Raw genomic sequence first — 6,000 nt, 5'->3', positions numbered from 1 at the left:
CCGATGGGCACAATACTTTGCACCCACCTCAACCTAGTTGAACTTGACTTGCATGGAAAGTGGAGCCCACATCCAATAAGTACTTGTTTGAATAACACACCTAGGACTATGTTTTTTAATGGTTGTGCATGACACTAAGGCAAAAATGGCATTTGATGCTTGATCAACAATGAAAAGCATATCCGATGGGCACAATACTTTGCATACACCTTAAAATAGTTGTTATTGACTTACATGCAAAGTGGCACACCCATCCCATTAGTACTTGTTCAAATAACACATCTAGGACGGTGTTTTTTTACAGTTGTGTATGACACTAAGGCAAAAATGGTGTATAATGCATGATCACCTATGCAAAGAATATTCGATGGGCACAATATTTTGCATATGCCTCAACCTATGTGGTATTGAGTTTCATGCAAAGTGATGCACCCATACCATAAGTACTTGTTCAGATAACACACCTCGAAGCACGTTTTTTGACGGTAGTGCATAACACAAGGATGAAAAAGGTGTATAATGCATCATCGACAATGCAAATCATATCCAATGGACTGAATACTTTGCACACACCTCCAACTCGGTGGAATTTACTTGTGTGCAAAGAGGTTCCCCCGTCCGAAAAGCATTTGTTTGAATAACACAGCTAGGATCGTGTTTTTTAACGATTGTGCATGACACCAAGGCAAAAATAGTATTTAATGCTCCCTCAATAATGCAAAGAATTTCCGATGGGCACAATACTTTGCATGCGCCTCAAACATGGTGGTATTGAGTTGCATGCAAAGTGGTACACCCATCGGATCAGCACTTGGTCGGATAACACACCTAAAAGCATGTTTTTTTATAGTTGTGCATGACACTGAGGCACAAATGGCGTTTAATGCGTGATATACCTGCAAAGCATATCTGATGGGCACAATACTTTGCACTCACCTCAACCTAGGTGTTATTGAGTTTCATGCAATGTGGCATGTCCATCCGATATGTACTTGATTACATAACACACATAGGAGCGTGTTTTTTTATGAATGTGCTTGACACTAAGGCAAAAACGGTATTTAATGCTCAATCAACCATGCAAAGCATATCTGACGGGCACAATACTTTTCTTGCACCTCAACCTAGGTAGTGTTGACTTGTTTGCAAAGAGGCATACCCATCTGTTGGTTGTATAACACATTTAAGAGCTTGTTTTTTTAAGGATGTGCATAACACTAGGGGGAAACGGTGTATAATGTGTGATTGACCATGCAAAGCATATATGATGGGCACAATAATTTGCATGCACCTTTGCCTATTTGAGCTTGACTTACGTGCAAAGTGGAGACCTCATCTGATAAGTACTTGTTTGAATAACACACCTACGACCATGTTTTTTTATGGTTGTGCATGACACTAAGGCAAAAACGGTGTTTTATGCTTTATCAGCAATGCAAAGAATATATGTTGGGCACAATCTTTTGTGCACACCTTAAACTCAGTACATGCAAAGCCGCACACTCATCCCATAAGTACTTATTCAAATAACACATCTAGGACCGTGTTCTTTTATGTTTGTGCATGACACTAAGGCAAAAATGGGGGTTTATGCTTGATCGACAATCCGAAGCATATCCAATGGGCACAATACTTTGAACTCATCTCAAACCAGGTTTTATTGACTTGTGTGCAAAGTGGCACCCCCATCCGATAAGAACTTTTTCAATAACACACCTAGGAACATTTTTTTTTATGGTTGTGCATGACACTAAGGCACAAACGGCATTTAATGTGTGATATACCATGAAAGCATATCCAATGGGCACAATACTTTGCACTCACCTCAACCTAGGTGTTATTGAGTTGCATGCAAAGTGGCGTGTCCATCCAATAAGTACCTGATCGGATAACACACCTAGGACTGTGTTTTTTATGCTTGTGCATGATACTAAGGCAAATATGGTATTTGATTCTTGATCGACAATGCAAAGCATATCCAATGGGCACAATACTTTGCATACATCTTAAAATAGTTTTAATTGATACGTCTAGTTTAAATAGTTCAAATAACACATCTAGAACGATGTTTTTTGATAGTTGCGTATGACACTAAGGCAAAAACGGTGTATAATGCATGATCACCTATGCAAAGCATATCCGATGGGCATAATACTTTGCATATGCCTCAACGTATGTGTTATTGAGTTGCATGCAAAGTGACGCACCCATACCATAATTACTTGTTCGGATAACACACCTCAAAGCATGTTTTTTGACGGTAGTGCATAACACAAGGATGAAAAATGTGTATAATGTGTTATCGACAATGCAAAGCATATCCAATGGACTGAATACTTTGCACGCACCTCCAACTTGGTGGAATTGACTTGTGAGCAAAGAGGTTCCCTCATCCGAAAAGCATTTGTTTGAATAGTTCACACCTAGGACCATGTTTTTTGACGGTTGTGTATGACACGAAGGCAAAAACTGTCCCTCAACAATGCAAAGCATATCCGATGGGCACAATACTTTGAATGCACCTCAAACGTGTGGTGATATTGAGTTGCATGCAAAGTGGTACAGCCATCCAATAAGCACTTCATCAGATAACACACCTAAAGCATGTTTTTTATAATTCTGCATGACACTGAGGCACAAACGGTGTTTAATGCATGATATACCTTGCAAATCATATCTGATGGGCACAATACTTTACACTCACCTCAACCTAGGTGTCATTTAGTTTCATGCAATGTGGCATGTCCATCTGATAAGTACATGATCGGATAACACACTTAAGAGCGTGTTTTTTTACGAATGTGCTTGACACAACTAAGGTAAAAATGGTATTTAATGCTCAATCAACCATGCAAAGCATATCCGATGGGCACAATACTTTTCCTTCACCTCAACCTAGGTGGTATTGACTTGTTTACAAGGAGGCATACCCATCCGTTGGTCATATAACACATCTAAGATCGTGTTTTTTTATGGATGTGCATAACACTAGGGGGAAACGGTGTATAATGCATGATCAACCATGCAAAGCATATCCGATGGGCACAATACTTTGCATGCACCTTAAACTAGTTGAAGTTGACTTGCATGCAAAGTGGAGACCTCATCTAATAATTACTTGTTTGAATAACACACCTACGACCATGTTTCTTTATGGTTGTGCATGACACTAAGGCAAAAATAGTGTTTTATGCTTTATCGACAATGCAAAGAATATACATTGGGCACAATATTTTTTGCACACCTTAAACTCAGTACATTTAAAGTGGCACGCTCATCCCTTAAGTACTTGTTCAAATAACACATCTAGGACGGTTTTTTTTACATTTATGCATGACACTAAGGCAAAAATGGTGTTTTATGCTTGATTGACAATGCAAAGCATATCCAATGGGCACAATGCTTTGAACTCAACTCAAACCAAGTTTTATTGACTTGTGTGCAAAGTTGCGCCCCCATCTAATAAGCACTTGTTTCAATAACACTCCTAGGACCGTGTTTTTTTATGGTTGTGCATGACACTAAGGCAAGAATGGTGTTTTATGCTTGATCGACAATGCAAATCATATCCAATGGGCACAATACTTTGCACACACGTTGAAATAGGTGGATTTGACTTACATGCAAAGTGGTGTGCCCATCCCATAAGTACTTGTTCAAGTAATAAACCTAGGACCATGTTTTTTTACAGTTGTGCATGACACTAACGCAAAAACGGTGTATAATGAGTGATCGCCTATGCAAACCCACTACTACACACGGATCCTATTGCGATGTTTATGTACCGATGCTTAGAACCCGCATGGCATTAATCATCAGTATAAAATGCGAGTTTTGTAAAGCGTCACTATATAGCGACGCTTGCCAAAAGTCACTATATAGTGACTTTTATAAAGGTTTTTAAATAGCGACTTTTAAGTGTTGCTATATAGCGACACTGATATAGTATTTTATAGCGACATTTTCCAGAGAAGTTTTTCTTCCATATAGGCCTTAAAAGTTAGCTTTTTCCAATGACAAATTTTTTTAAATTTTCATACATGTTTGATCTCATAGAGAATTAAAATATGAGAGCATGTACATCAAGCCTTTGAAGCTCATATATTCATGTCCAAGTTTGAGATGAAAAAAATCAATTAAGAGCAATTACATCAACTGTTTCTTCTTGAGCCAAGTCTAAGGCGCCAAACAAGTCTATCTCCAACTCTATACCGAGTTGATCTTCTATATCATCATCGTACTCTAGCATCGTATGTTCACCTAAAAGTATTTAATCATCTTCTTCAATAAAGTGTGGTGATTCTTGATGATCGTTGTCTTCTTCCTCAATATCGTGATCTCCATCTTCCTCTCATGTGATGTCATTATGTGCATCTTCCTCTTGGCTCATATGCTGATGTACATCTTCTTCGCTAGATTCATCAATTGGATCTGGCATTGGTAGTGGCATCTCCATATCCACATCTCTATCTTCAAAAATTTGCTTACTTCCTGGTGCAACTTGGATCACGTACCACCATCTTGGATCAGAACGATTCGGATGAAAAACCACCTATATTGAAGATGGGTGCCAAATGTCGTCAATTATATATATGAAATTATGCTCAAGTACATGTATCAATGGATCTTAAAAAACGAACGCTTCGACTAATTAAATCATTAGTATGCACCTGCTCACAGTGCTCGGGAAGAACAAAAGTATCACTTTCATCGGTCCAATGTTTGGTGGAGTCTATTGCAAAGAAACTGCTACTATCTTTTCTCACTGTCGCATGGGGACCGTTGTAAATAGTTCTAAACCATTTTACATCAAGAATGAAAATACTAAATCATCTAAAATCAACTTCATAGATGTCGCATATGGTTCCACAATAATCCAACTGTGAGAAGAGAAGATTGGTATCCGAAGCACTTGCTCGGCTATCTTGTGTGAAGTTAGCCATGACTCCACAATCATACATGACTCTCTTTGAATCGATGCATTCCACATGAAAATGTCATCCATATGACCATAATGCACTGTACTTTTTGTACTGTAAAAGAGCATCATTAAAACAATGAAGATGCATCTATTTTATAGCGTATATTGCCACAAATAATTACTTAATTACGTCAAGAGGTAAGAAACTTACATGCACCATACATCCAGATGATAACTCTCACTCATGCTCGTTTATTGTCTCTCCATCGCATTCGGCTTTATGTACAGCTAGTTATAGCCAATCAAGTGACATGTGAGTAGGGAGAAGAGCCAGATTCCATGGATATGGTTGTGATTGCCTATACATTACTCTGAATCTCGTCCTTGCATTTATTCTTTCTACTTTGGCCACTTCATATCTCTCAATCCACTTTTGCATATCAGGGCTATTGAGGATACAAAACTTATTGAATTTCTCCATTTGCTCTGCTCATCTTTCTTTCAATCCCTTTGCCTTGGGGAGCCTTGCCAACGATGCAATTATCATCCTTGTTATGCCAAGCTTGCGGCATATTGGGATCCATGGATGCAAGAAACTCTGTGATATATACTAATGACTCTTGCACAAGCCATCCCTCTGCCATGCTTGCTTCTGGTCTTGCTCTTTGTCTTACAAATCCCTTTAAAGTTTTCATAAACTACTCGAGAAAAAACATCCATCGACTATGAACGGTACCTGCTATAGCCACCTCATCAACTATGTGCACAAGCAAGTGAACTTGAGTTGTCATAATGCTCGAGGGAAAGTGCTTCTCAAGCAAGCATACGGCTTCGATGGATTCCACCCTAGCCTTCTTGATGCTCAATATGGAGATTTCTTTTTGAGATATCCACCTATCTCACATGTCCATGTAAGATATTTTCATGATCAGTCTACAGATTAATCAGCTTAAATTGAATAAAATGCAATCAATGCAATTTGATAGTAAGCATAGCTCACAATACCATAGATCTTGAATATAGCATTTCTAACATCTTCTTGTAAGCACTCTTTTATTGTTATTGGGAGGATGAACTAT

The sequence above is a fragment of the Dipteris shenzhenensis genome, chromosome 16 (assembly GCF_047967505.1).
Source record: "Dipteris shenzhenensis isolate YYH24624 ecotype China chromosome 16, Dip_SZ_1.0, whole genome shotgun sequence".
Classification (NCBI taxonomy): Eukaryota; Viridiplantae; Streptophyta; class Polypodiopsida; order Gleicheniales; family Dipteridaceae; genus Dipteris; species Dipteris shenzhenensis.
This window is presented reverse-complemented; position numbering follows the sequence as displayed.